We start from the raw sequence: 14145 nt of genomic DNA, 5'->3' as shown, positions 1-14145 counted from the left end.
GTCAGTGATGCCATCCAACCCTCTCATTCTCTGTTGCTCCCTTCTCCTGCCCTCAATCTTTTCCAGCATCAGGGACTTTTCCTTCGAGTCTACTCTCACATCAGGTGGCCAAAGTATTGGAGCTTCAAATTCAGCATCAGTCCTTCCAATGAATATTCAGGGTTGATTTCCTTTAGGATTGAGTGATTTGATCTCCTTGCTGTCCAAGGGACTCTCAAGAGTCATCTCCAGCACCACAGTTGGAAAGCATCAAATTGGAACAAAATGTTAGGAAACAATGCTTACCCTTAATGAGTTTTGGGAATTCTGTTCTATTCTAATTTCATTTATTCTATTCCATCCCATATTCCATTCTAAGTTTTTAAAATGTCTCAATCCCTTAAATTACTTTTATGACCCACTCATGGGTATGATCCACTCATGGGTGTGATCCACTCATGGGTGTGATCGGCAGTTTGAATGATTCTGATCGGGTTCACCTTTTCAGTCTTCTGACGGGGGACTTGTCACATGGGAATGACTATCCTCATCCCTGGACTAGAAGATACCTAGGGCCACAACCTCCCAGGCCATCTGAACTTCACGGCTGCTCCCTGCTCTGGCTCAACCTGAGCTCTGCGAGAACCCTCCTCACCAGTCACCCTGTGCAGGACTTAGGGACTCCAGAGGGGAAAGGGATGGGGGAGCTGTCACTGGTGGCTTTGGCCAACCTTCTTGAAAAGAGTGGGAGTGACAAGCCAGCTCACCTGCCCTCTCCACCCCACTACGATCAAAGGGGTCTTTGAGGGCAGGGAACCCATGCCCCTGACATAATGAGCCACGTGGGCCCAGCAACCTGACAAGCCTTCACTGCCCGCAAGCATCAGGAGTTCTTGACAGCCAGCAACTCGAGTGCTAATTGCCAGCCAGGGTGAGAGAGGCAGCCCCTGCAATCCATATCAATTATGGACTTTGGCCGTGGCTGTGAGAATAAAAGCTTCCTCCGAGGCTGTCAGACCCTGGTGTTATTACTTGGGGCTGCCAAAGGGTGGATGGGAACAATGGCCACCTGCCGTCCCCCACCGCTTGGGCCGCCTGGCCCTGGGCACCGGTGGTCTGCCAGGCAGGTCCTGACAGGTGTAGGGGCAAACACACAGCCTGCGTGGCCCGCTTTGATGTTTTGTCACTGTGCTTGTCACCCTGGGACTGAGGGGCTGCCATCACCTGCCATCACCTCTCATAGAGGAAAAGCTTCAGGTCCAGCTTTTTGGAACAAATCTTTTTTTTTCCCTTGTGGGGGAACCAAAATGGCCCCCCAAAGCATCGTGATTGGCAGTTTTCAAACTAAGAGCTGCTGAGGGGGCCTGGGAGGCTCAGTGGGTGACGTTCAGGACCCTCCATCCCATGCTTAGGTTAAAACAGTTTTTCGAGTCAGGCTTTCTTGGACAGCAGTGGTTCTCGGACTTTTGCCTGTTTTAACCTGGTGCTTGTGCTCGGGTGCTAAGTCATGTTCGCCTCTTTGCGACCCGGTGGACTGTAGCCCTCCAGGCTCCTCTGTCCACGGGGATTCTCCAGGCAAGAATACTGGAGTGGGTTGCCATTTCCTCCTCCAGGGGGATCTTCCTGATCCAGGGATCAAACCCACGTTTCCTACTTCTTGGCATCGGCAGGTGGATTCTTTACCACTGAGCCACTGGGGAAGCATTTTAACCTGGAGAGCTGGTTAAACTAGAGCTTGTGGGTCTCAGTGGGTTTGAGGTGGGGCCATTATCTGCATTTCTTAAAAGTTCCCAGTAATGCTGATGTTGCTGGCACATGGACCACACTATGAGACCCACTGCCCTAGAAAGTGCTTCTGAGTCTGTGTGTGTGCATTGCATACATCTGGGAACTTTTTCAAAATACACATATTACAGCATCTCCTCAAACCTTGAATCTTAATTTGCAGACCACTGCTGGAGGCCGAAGAGTCAGATACACCTCAGTGCTCAGACCCCACGTTGCTGGAGGAAATCGCAAGAGATGCCTTGTCTCCCTCGAGGATAGAAAGTGCTTTTTGAACGTTTGGAGTGGTTCAGAGAGGCAAGGGTTGCCTAGAAAAGAAGTGAGCTCCCCAGGGCTAGAGGAGTCAAAGCCCAATTCAGGCCACCAACCCTCTAAGCTGTGCTAGAATGGACTTTGAATGAAGTAGAGGTTGGATGGGGGCCTCCGAGTTTGCCTCCCTCCCTGAGACATCTGTGCACTGGGGACTTGGGAACAGAGTCTGGGCAAGACCTGGGTTTAGAAATCTCTCTCCCATTTTGGAGATTGCCTCAACACTCAGGGGTTTAATTTCTCACCACACTTACTCTGTGACCTGCCAGTTCTTCAGGTACTATCTCACCCCTCCCCTAAATAAAGCCTACTTCTCCACCCCCTACCCCTAAGAGAGGCAGGTGGCTGTACCACAATGGCAGATAAGGAAACTAAGCCCCTTAGGGAGGTGAAATGACTTGTCCAGGGGTCTGCCGCACATCTTTTGGGGGTCCTGGACACGCAGCACTGGCAGTGAGGGTGGGGGACAGCATGTGAGGCCAGAATGACCCTGGTACAGCCAATGATGGCAGTGTCGACAGGAATGGTGAGCCCTGCGAGGCTACTAGGAGGTCGCTGGGCTGTCCGTGGCCTGCGAGTCTGGGGATCTCGGGGTCAGCGTCTGATCCAGGGGCTTCCTGGGGCTCCAGTCGGCCTGTGTCCTGGGGTATGGAGTCCAGAGCCCTCTGCCACTCCGTAGTCAGCCTTGCTCCTGCAAGTCTCCCATGGTCTGTCTCTTCCAGGCTTGTGCCTTGCTGTGGCTTTTTAGAAAAACCAGCTTTATTGAGGTATAATTTACATGCCATAAAAGTCATCCACTGGAAGTGCACAGTCCGATGAGTTTTAATAAATTTATACAGTGTGCAGTCGTTACAACAATCCAGTTTAGAACATTTCCATCACTCCAAAAAGTTCTGTCTTGCCTGCTTTCAGTCACTCACATCCTCAGCCCCAGGAAGCTACTGATCCACTTTCTTCCTCTAGACTTTTGCCTTTTCTAGAAATTTTATATAAATGGAATCACGCAACAAGGAATTTTTGTATCTGGCTTTTTTAACTCAACACAATGCTTTTTGGGTACAAATTTTTGTTGCTTCGGGTGTCTGTATTTCTTTCCTTTTTATTGCCAAGTGGTATTCTTGTGTATGACTATCCACGTTTTATTAATTCACTCACTAGATTATAGACATTAGGATTCCTTCTAAGTTTGGGAAATTTCAAATAATGCTGTTTTGAACAGTTGCAGATAAGTCTTTATGTCTATATGTATTTTCACTTCTCTTGGGTAGATACCTCAGTTCAGTTCAGTTGCTCAGTCGTGTGTGACTCTCTGAGACCCCATGGACTGCAGCATGCCAGGCCTCCCTGTTCATCACCAACTCCCAGAGTTTACTCAAACTCCTGTACATCGAGTCGGTGTTGCCATCCAACCATCTCATCCTCTGTTGTCCCCGTCTCCTCCTGCCTTCAATCTTTCCCAGCATCAGGGTCTTTTCAAATGACTCAATTCTTCACATGAGGTGGCCAAAGTATTGGAGTTTCAGCTTTAACATCAGTCCTTCCAATGAATATTCAGGACTGATCTCCTTTAGGATGGACTGGTTGGATCTCTTTGCAGTCCAAGGGACTCTCAAGAGTCTTCTCCAACACCCAGTCATATGCTAAGTACATGCTTAACGTTTAAAGAAACTACTGTTTGCTAAAGTGGCTGCACCTTTTCATATCTTCACCAGCAGCTTATAAAGGTTTTAGTTTCTTCTCTTCCTCTCCAGCACTTATTCCCCATCTTTTCATTAGAGCCATTCACCCAGGTCCGTAAGAGTATCTCTAATTTGCATTAATATATCCTTAATGATGAGTGATGCTGAGTTTCTTTTATTGGCCTGTTAGTCATTTGTATATCTTTGGTGAAGTGTTTATTCAGATCTTTTTCTTTTAATTGGGTTGTTTTATTATTGAGTTGTAAAAGTTCTTCATATATTTTCCATACACATCCTTTATTAGGTATGTAATGTGTCAGCATTTTCTCCCAGTCTGTTGCTTGTCTTCTCTCTTTCTTAATAGCCTTTTGAAGTGCAAAAGTTTTAAATTTTAATGAAGTCCAACTTATCAATTTTCTCTATCACGAATCCTATTTTAGTGCGATATCTAAGAAATATTTGCTTAATTCAAGCCCTAAAGATGCAGAGTACATCATGAGAAACACTGGGCTGGATGAAGCACAAGCTGGAATCAAGATTGCTGGGAGAAATATCAATAACCTCAGATATGCAGATGACACCACCCTTATAGCAGAATGTGAAGAAGAACTAAAGACCCTCTTGATGAAAGTGAAAGAGAAGAGTGAAAAGGTTGGCTTAAAACTCAGCATTCAGAGAACTAAGACCATGGCATCCAGTCCCATCACTTCATGGCAAATAGATGGGGAAATAATGGAAATAGTGAGAGAATTTATTTTTCTGGGCTCCAAAATCACTGCAGATTGTGACTGCAGCCATGAAATTAAAAGATGCTTGCTCCTTGGAAGAAAAGCTATGACCAACCTAGACAGCTTATTAAAAAGCAGAGATATTAGTTTGCCAACAAAGATCTTTATAGCCAAAGCTATGGTTTTTCCAGTAGTCACGTATGGATGTGAGAGTTGGACTATAAAGAGTGCCGAAGAACGGATGCTTTTGAGCTGTGGTGTTGGAGAAGACTCTTGAGAGTCCCTTGGACTGCAAGGAGATCCAACCAGTCCATCCTAAAGGAAATCAGTCCTGAATATTCATTGGAAGGACTGATGTTAAAGCTGAAACTCCAATACTTTGGCCATTTGATGCAAAGAACTGAGTCATTTGAAAAGACCCTGATGCTGGGAAAGATTGAAGGCAGGAGGAGACGGGGACAACAGAGGATGAGATCGCTGGATGGCATCACTGACTTAATGGACATGAGTTTGAATAAGCTCTGGGAGCTGGTGATGGACAGGGAAGCCTGGTGTGCTGCAATCCATGGGGTCGCAAAGAGTCGGACACGACTGAGCAACTGACCTCAACTGAAAGATATCCTATGGTGAGTTGTGTAATTTTAGCCCTCATATTTAGATCTATCATCTATTAATATTTTGAGCTAATTTTGGTTATGGTGTAAGGTAAGAATCTAAGTTTTTTTTTCTTTTGTACACAAATTGAATACACATATCTAGTATCTCAACATTATCTGTTGAAAAGACTTTCCTTTCCTCACTGAATTGTCTTGGCACTTTGTTGCAAATCAACTGATCATACACACATGGGTTTATTTCAGGTATTCTGTGCTGTTGCATTGATCTATTCTTTGGCCTTTTTAATATAATGCTTTATATTAAAATGTAGCTTTATAGTACAAAAGTACTATATAATGTAACTTTATAGTAAAATTAGAAATCTAGCCAGTTGAGTTCTCCAAATTGGTTCTTGGTTTTTAAAACTGTTTTGGCTATTTTAGATTATATTCATTTTCATATACATTTTAGGATCAATTTCTACAAAAAAACCCTGCTGAGATTTTGATAGAGACTTGATGGGACTTTTAATGGTAATTTGGGGAAACTCACCATTGTAACAATTTTTAGTGTTCCGATTCATGAGTGTTTACTTAGATCTTTTATTTAGGTCTTTTTTGATTTCTCTTGACAGTATTTTATAGTTTTCTGAGTATAATTTTAAAATTTCTTTTGTTAAACTTATTTTTAACTGCTTCTTTCTTTTTAGTGGTATTATGAATGCATTGTTTTCCTAATTTTATTTTCAGGTTGTTCATTGGTAGTTTTAAGATCAAAGTGTCTTGACACTGCTCCCATTGAGGGATGGGATCTATGCTTCTACCCTTGAGTCTGGCTCTGGAAGTTCTTGACTAATAATACGTGGCAGAAGTAACTCTGGGCCAGTTCCCAGGCTTTTAGCAGCTGTCTGCCTCTGCTTCCTGTCCCTTGGGGCACTTGCTCCAGGAACCCAGACACCATGCTGTGAGGAAGTCCAAGCAGCCTGGAGGGGCCCAAGTGGATGTCTGTGTGGAGGACCTGGGGTCTCGAGTCCTCAGCAGCAGCAACTTGCCAGCTCTGGGTGGGAGCCGCCTGGGAAGCAGATCCTCCAGCCTCTGGGTAAACTCTCTTAGCTTGTGTAGTACGGAATAGAGACTAAACTTCCCTGCTCGGCCTTGTCTCACCTGCAGATTTGTGAGCAAGATAAACAGCCATTGTTGATTTGAGCCACTAAGTCCTGGGGGTGGTTTGTTTCACAGAACTATTGGGTTGGCCAACAAGCTCGTTCGGGTTTTTCTATAACATCTTCAGGAAGCCCTGAAGGAACTAAAACCCAAATGAACTTTCTGGCTAACCCAACAGACGACTGGAACATTTGGTTTCTAAGACTCAGGTGGGAAGGAAAGAAATAAGGGAGAAAGGCAGAGGGAAGGGAATGATGAAGGCAGGCTGTGGAGGGGCAGGGAGCAGAAAGCAAGCAAGAGGCTAAAATGTACGATGATTTGAGTGCCTGCGCTCTGCTAGTTATGCATCTTGGTCATTAGAGTCAGACCAGCTTACACACACCGCAGCCCTGCCATGAACACACTGTGTGTGCCTGATGTCAGTCAGGCCATTCCGCCCCTGAGGACCTCAGTCTCCCCATCTGTGCAGTGGGCGCAGGTGAGGAGAAAGGCTGAGCTGGGCAAAGTGAGAGTTGTCTCTAGAACTGCTCAGGGTTTGGGGCTGCTCTTAACAGGCTTCTGCGGCTGTGGGCCCTTTGTTACTTTAAGGATCTGTCTGCATCTTTGAAAACCCATATGCCTCAGGGAAGAGGAAGAGGAGAGCGAAGACAAAGAAAAAAGCCGAGAAGAGGCATAATATTTACAATAATACTTCCTATGGTTACGCTTCTTTCTTTTATGAATTACTTTTAATTAAATATTTTGTTGTGAATTAATAGTAATGTACATGCATTGAAAGAAATAATACAGATGTCCCATGTACTTGTTATCCGAGTTCCCCCCGTTGCCAACATCTTATAAAACCATTGCATACTGTCACAACCAGGGCTTTGATACTGATGGAGTCGAGACAGGGAACATTTCCATCACCACAAAGTATGCTTCTTTCTTGAGAGGAGGCTTTCACTAGAGTAAGAAGGTTGGCCCAGGGACCCTGGGGCGGGGGGAACAGGACACAGCAGAAGACAAGTGGCCCCCTGTGCTTCCACGCTCCTAGGGACCAGCCTGGTGAGGGAGGATTAAACAGAACAGAGGCTAAGCCAGGAGCCAGGGAGACCTGGCTGAGCCCAGTGGTTCTGTCTCAGGGGAGAGGGCTCTGCCAGGGGGTGGGGTCAGGCTGTCCTGGGCAGAAGGAAGCAGGAGGGGGAGATGGGGCCTCTTTGGCCCTGAAAGCAGAGCAGGAGGAGCTGACTCCAGGCTCAGGATGAAGCCACTTGAATGCATCACTGGAGGTGCATGGGGGGAGGCTGCAGGCCCCTGCTGGGACCCCATCGTGGAGCGCCTGGGACCCCATGAAGGCTGGACTAGGTGGTTCTCAGAGCTCCCTCCCCACCCTTATGTGGGGACAGGGAGGCCAGATTAGAATTCGCCAGGCTCTGCCTTCAGGGAGGCAGCTGGCCTGGCTGGGCTGCTCCGGGTGCCCCCTGCCCCAGTCTCCTCTCTTGACAGCCCTTCTCTGGCCTGGCATGTCCCACAGAGCCCAGGGCTCATGCGCTGCCTGCCCTGTGCTCCCAGGACCAATGAGTGATCACAAGGTCCAAGGTCAGACCCGCTCACTTGGAGCTGTCTGGAGGGCAAAGATGCAAATGAGAGGGGCAAGGTGGGGGCAGGTAGGACGGACAGGTGGCAGCAGGGACTGGCTTGCACGAGCCGTGGGGCAGTCTGGCTCCTTGGCCGCAGCTCCCTTCTTCGTGGGCTGCGCATTGTACACTGTCCCCATGACCTAGATCCCCTCACTCTTTTGCTCTTTTCATGCCTGGTTCTTCTATGCCCTTCAGTTCTCAGCAGAAATGACACCTCCTCAAAGAAGCCCTCTGTGATTGCCACAGAAATACATCCACTCTCTCTTCCCTTGCGTGTTTGCCCCCTGGCACGACTATTGCTGTCTGTCGGCATCTGTTGGTTCATGAATTTTGGGCCTGATCTGTCTGTCCTGCTGTACTGTCGGTTCTGTGTGGTGGGTCACTGTGGCCTTATTCTGAGCTGTGTTCCCAGTGCCCAGTGAAGCCAGTGCCTGATGAGTGAACTTCAGGAACAGCTAACACTAGATAGTATTTATAGTCACTCAGCCCTGTTCTAAACTACCTATGTTAATGGAATAATGCCTCTTAATAACAACCTATAAAGTAGTGCTCTTATTATCCTCATTGTAAAACAAAAAGCTTGTGTCCCCCAGCTAGTAAGTGGTGAGGCTGGGCCTTGAACCCAGGGAGCCTGGTGCCAGAGTCATGCTCTCAAGCCAACGGGGAGTGATGGCCACCTGCCTCTGGCCTCGGCCCTGCACCATGGGGCTCCATGGGGCTCCATGGGGCATAATGGCGACAGTGTGTGTAAAGCTTGCTCCCTGCCTCTCTTCATTCTCCTCTCTTGGCTGGACGCTCTGACTCCACTAGTCTCTGTGGGTCCTGGCAGGTCTCTCCCCTCACTGAGGTCCCAAGAGGGAGGTCTCATCCTCTTAAGACGAAGGGGAAACTGAGGCCTTGCCAGGAAAGACAGTTGCAGCGCCTTGCTTTCCAGTCCAAGGCTCCTTTCTCTACCCTTCAGTTGCTTGAGCTCACAGGTAGCAGTGTTTCTGAAGACTGGGTGGGCCCCCAGATGGGGCTCTTCCTGTTTCCCTACAGCTTTAAGGGGAGGGCAGCAGGCATGGCTTTTATCCCCATTCTACTGATGGAAAAACTAAGGCCCAAGGAGGGGAAGCCTGATGCCTGTGGTCATCTGTGTGAAGATGGCCCAGACGTCCAGGCTTCCACCCTGGGCTCCATCCAGGATACTCCTGACACCAGGTCATGAGGAGCCTCTGCAGCTTCACCTGCCCCAGAATCTGGGCCTGGTGCCAGAACAGGCACCTACAGGGGCTCTGTAAGAACCAGCTGCACACCGAGTCCTCCAGAGTCAGCCTGTGTGACCCAATAGCTCAGGCTAGAGAAAATGCTTCCTTCTCTAAGGGAGAGGCAAGTCCAGATATGGAAAGTCAAGGAAGACTTCTTGGAGGAGGTGACCTTGGCACTGGACATGGGAATGGGAGGGACCCAAGGGATAGGAGACCTAACAGAACCCTAAATTCAGCTGAATTCCATCAGTAGGATGCAGCGGAGGGCAGGATAAAGAAAGGTTCAGGCCCTGGGGGTGCGGTGGGGTTTTGACCATTCTTTGTCCCAGGCCCGGAATAGCCAGGCTTGGGACAGGAGGGTCGTTCCTCTGGTCCCTCCGTGCCTCAAAATCTGAGTCCTTGACAGTTTCAAGTCTCCCAACATCCTTTTCTGTCTGGAACTCATCACCTCCTTCACAGTGGACCCCAAGGACTCACTGGTTTTAGCTCTAGCCACATGTGGTCCCACTTCAAAGACTTCCAGACTGAGAAAAGTCCAGATTTCTAGGGGAAGGGAAATTTTGTTCCGTCTCAGGGAACTAGGCATTTACATACACCCATTTCTTCCTCACAAGAACCCATAAAGAAGTTACTGTTCTTTTATTTATTTTTTAACAGCTTCATTGTTTACAGTTCACTCATTTAAAGTGTACAGCTCATTGGTTTTCGGTATATTTGCAGAGTTGTGCAAGCATCATCATAATCTAATTTTAGGACATTCCATCATCCCCCAAAGAAACCTGTGCCCATTAGCAGTCATTCTCCATTCCCTTCCTCCCTCCCTCCCTCTCCTCCCCATGTCCTGAAAAAGTAGAGAGGGCACGAACTCCTTCCACCCTATTCCCCAGCTTCATCATTGTCAGGTTCCATCCTGCTCCTGCCTTTTTTTGCCCATGTGGTTGCTGAAGAACGTTAAACCCCTGTCACTCCATGGACCAGCAGCACAGGGGTCACTTGGCAATTGGTTAAAAATGCAGAACTTCAGGCCCCACCCCAGACCTACTGAATTAGAATCTTTTAACGAGAACCCCAGGGAATCTGCATGCAAGGAGCATCTGAGCAGCTGGGGATGAAGCAAACCCCAGACTCCACATGTGGCACCTTACCTTCCTGCAGTTCAACAGGCATCTCTGAAACAGGGACACTGTCTTCCGTAACCACAGGGTCATTCTCACAACTATTGAAACAAGCAAGAATTCTCACTCCCAATAGTGGAAACGGACCCAGAGAGGTTACGCCCCCTGCTGCATGTCCCAGCTGGGGATTCAGAGCAGGATTTGAACACAGAACCACTTGGCTTCACATCTTTCCCCCCTCTAGCCTCACAGTTATATGACTACCATTTTCTGCTTTTATCAAGGGAAGAATGCTTTGTAGATACCTAGACACACAGGCTTCTGCTTCTGTCTCCGGATAACCGGACTGGTAACGGCAGTGCCTCGGACGATTACCAGAGGACCACGGCTAGCCTCTCAGTCGGAACGCTAACGGTGTGAGAACGGAGGGTACTGCTGACCGCCAGGGGAGCGGCCTGGCTGCATCTAGACCCAACTGGTCTCTGACCTGCTGTGACCTGGGCCAGCCCCTCCCCGTACTTCTGGGAGAGGCCAGGTAGGGTGACCTTGGCTGGTCCCAAGACTGTGGGGGATTCATGTGTGCGCCATCACAGTGCCCAGTGGCTGGACCACTCTGGGCACTAGCACCCTGGTGCTCTCTGGAGGGCCCTCCCTCCTCCCTTGCCTGAACTCCAGTGGGGTGCTGGTGAGACATGGGTACTTGCTTGCTAAGAGCTCCCGAGAAGAAATGGAGGATGTATTCTATGACTCTGCTTTAATGATGCAGAATCAAGCCTAGTGTCCCTGAGGCCCTGAAGGGGCCTGGCCCTCTCCTGGGTCCCCTGGGGGCTGGCCAGCTGAAGCAGAGGGAGGACTTGGAGAAGGTCCTACATACCTTGGCATCGGCTTGAGCTGTCCAGAGTCTTCATTGTACAGATGGGGAGGCAGAGAATGATGGGATGCGATGTCCTGTCCAGATGAAAGTCTGTGAGTGTGATAATGGGATCCTTCCCCCAGCCCCTGATCTCAACCTGTCAGTAACAGGGCAGCTGAGTTGCCAGCTCTGGGGTCAGGTGGCCTGAGCTGAAACCCCAAGTCTGTCTCTTACCAGGTGTTGACCTTGGAGTGTAGAGTAGCTTTGAGTCTTGGCTGCCCTTATTGGAAACAGGGAGTGGTCATCGCAGTACCTATCATGTCAAAGCAAGGTCAAGAGCACTGACTATATGTAAGCGTTCTGACATATAGCACTTGGTCAGTATAGGTTAGCTCTTATTATTAACTAATATCGTTGTCCTCTATGCATGTGAGCATGCTAAGTCACTTCAGTTGTGTCTGACTGTGACCCCTGGACTGTAGCCCACCCGGCTCCTCTCTCCATGGGATTCTTTAGGCAAGAGTACTGGAGTGGGGTGCCACGCCCGCCTCCAGGGGATCTTCCTGACCCAGGGACTGACCCAGGCTCTCTTACGACTTCTATATTGGCGGGTGGGCTCTTTACGACTAGCCCCACTTGGGAAGCCTCACTGTCCTCTGTGTCAGAGTCCAATGTCTTCTTGGATGTGGGAAGCCCTTCATTACCTGGCCTCTGGTTTCCTCTCCTGCCGTAACCCTCTCCCACTGTCTGTTTTATCTTTCAGCCAAAATATGTCTTTAAGTCATTTTCTGAACTGGTTTCTGACCTCCAGGCTTGGGTCCATGCTGTTCCCGAAATCTGGACCACGTTTGACAATTCCTATTTTCCTTCCGGTCTCCATTTGGAGATCATTTCCCTGGCAACCTCTCCGCACCCAAGTGGGGATAAGGGCTCCCTCCTGGGGGCACCCCTTACATTCACCGTCAGCCTCTGCGTCGCCATCCCTTGTTTGCTTGACCGTCTTTCCTGTCAGACAGTAGATTCCAGGCAGCAAGGGAGAGTTCCCAGCACCTCGTGTACACGCTGCTCAGTGGAGGGCTGAATGATTGAAGGGGTGCTGTCTGTCTGGATAGAGTACGTGTCCAGTGAGGTCAGGCTGACTGCAAGGGGAGATCAGGACTGTATACCCTGCAGCACACATTTGAGGTAAGTAGAGCTTGGGAAAGGTTTTTCTATGGGAAGTGAAGCTTGATCATGGCCTTGGAAAATGCTGAATGGGCAGACAGAAGGGAGGGGCATTTTAATCGCTTTCCATAAATGTTTATGAATGCACTTGTGTTAGTGGTAGCCTGTCTCTAATCTCAGGAAGCCTTTACCCATGCTGTGTATTTGGGGAGCTAGGACACAGGGGGAATTTACATTTGGGACCAATGGAAAAAGCCATGGGAATTGGGGCAGGAAAGCTTGGAAAAGGCTTCAGATAGGAGCAGACACTCAAGGAGGACTGTGAAAGATGCAGAGGAGTTTACAAGGTAGGTAAGAGAGGAAAGGCAGCTTGTACTGCGTTCCCAAAGGAATAGCCAACCAGAAGTCACGGAGAGGAGAAGTGGGTTTGCGGAAAGTCAGAAAATCTTACAGGGCTGTGTGCAGGTGCCAAGCTGAGTAGGGGGCATATAACAAAAGCTAGGGAATATCAAGCTTTGGGGTTTGGACGCCATCCTGTATCATTAACTCAGGCATGGCTTTGACTAATATTCACTGGGCCCTAAGTTATGGCACCCCACTCCGGTATTCTTGCCTGGAGAATCCCATGGATGGAGGAGCCTGATGGGCTACAGTCCATACGGTTGCACAGAGTTGGACACGACTGAAATGACTTAGCATGCACGCATGCACGCAAGCACAACTAAGTGTCAGGCTCTGTGCTAGTTGCTGGGCATACCCTGGTGGAAAAAGAAAACTTGGTCCTTACCTTTGCAGAGCTTAGAATCTTTAACAGACACACAAGATTGCTTAAGCAATTAGTGACACAGTAAGACCAGGACCTTGGAAAAATTAAGCATTGTGATAGCTGAGCTGGAGGATGGAGGAGAAGGTAGAGGCAGGGGAAGAAGATCAGAAAGAGTACAGGCAAGAGCTGAGGGCCTGAACCTGGGGCTGTATGAAGGGGACAGATTCAGCAATTAAACATACAGGATGCCCAGCTAAATTTCAGATAAACAGTAAATACATTTTTAGTAGAAATGTGTCCCAAGTATGCATGAGATATACTGACACCAAACATTAATCGTTAATCTGAAACTTAATCTGAAACCCCCTGCTCCAAGCAGGGGCAATGGCCAGTGAAAGTATCTGGAGGTGGCGATCCAGAAAGACATCAGCCTGAGAGGCTGTGGGGAAGGGGCCCTGGGGTCAGATGAACGGGGCCTCCTGGGAGCCTGGTCAGGGAGCCGGCTGCTGTCCTGGGTGTGGGGAGCCTGTGCTGGGTCCCTGATGGAACATTCTTGTGGCAGGTGTCTTGGCTGCAATGGGACGCGGGGCCCCCCTGCTGGAGCCCTGGCCTCTGTGTGCTGTATCCAGGGCCCCTGGAGGGCCCCTCCTTGCAGCACGTGAGGAGTGAGCCTGCTAAGGGCTCCCTGTATGGCTGGGCGCCCAGGCCGTGGGCCCAGCAGGCCCTGGGAGGTGCCTCCTCCCTGTCCTGCTGGCTCCTCCTGCAGACTGCTGTCTCAGTAAATCCAGACTTCTCTGTGTCTTCAGAAGCGCTGATGCCCCGGCTCAGTCTGGGGTCTGTCTGCCTGCGTGGGGGAAGCTCCTCTGAACAAGGCTGGGCCAAGGCAGCAGGGACAACTTTTCTTCCCCTCTGGGGGGCTGGCAGGATGGGGGACTTCACAGGACCAGGGAACAGGGGTCCAGCTCCCCAGTCTTTCTCCCTCCCAGGAAGCCAAGTGTTTCCAGCCCTGGGCTGCCAGAAGGCTCCGGGAGGGACACGCTTGTGTCCCTGCTATGGGGTCTGCCATGACTGCTGGCCTCTTCTGAGGAGCATGAACCCCAGCCCACATGAGGATCCTGGACCCCCACAATAACCATCT

General features: G+C 49.4%; 1 long non-coding RNA gene across 1 annotated transcript in view; it reads left to right on the top strand.

Annotated features, from left to right (window-relative positions):
- Positions 1-7248, top strand: part of LOC132658620 (uncharacterized) — a 38100-nt gene extending 30852 nt beyond the window's left edge. Inside the window, exon 3 of the long non-coding RNA XR_009598480.1 lies at positions 4226-7248. This is a non-coding gene — a long non-coding RNA (uncharacterized LOC132658620). The remainder of the gene's footprint in view (positions 1-4225) is intronic.
- The last annotated feature ends 6897 nt before the right edge of the window (positions 7249-14145 follow it).

Source organism: Ovis aries, chromosome 25 (assembly GCF_016772045.2).
Source record: "Ovis aries strain OAR_USU_Benz2616 breed Rambouillet chromosome 25, ARS-UI_Ramb_v3.0, whole genome shotgun sequence".
NCBI lineage: Eukaryota > Metazoa > Chordata > Mammalia > Artiodactyla > Bovidae > Ovis > Ovis aries.
Note: the sequence above shows the minus strand (reverse complement) of the source record. Positions and strands in the feature narration are given on the sequence as shown.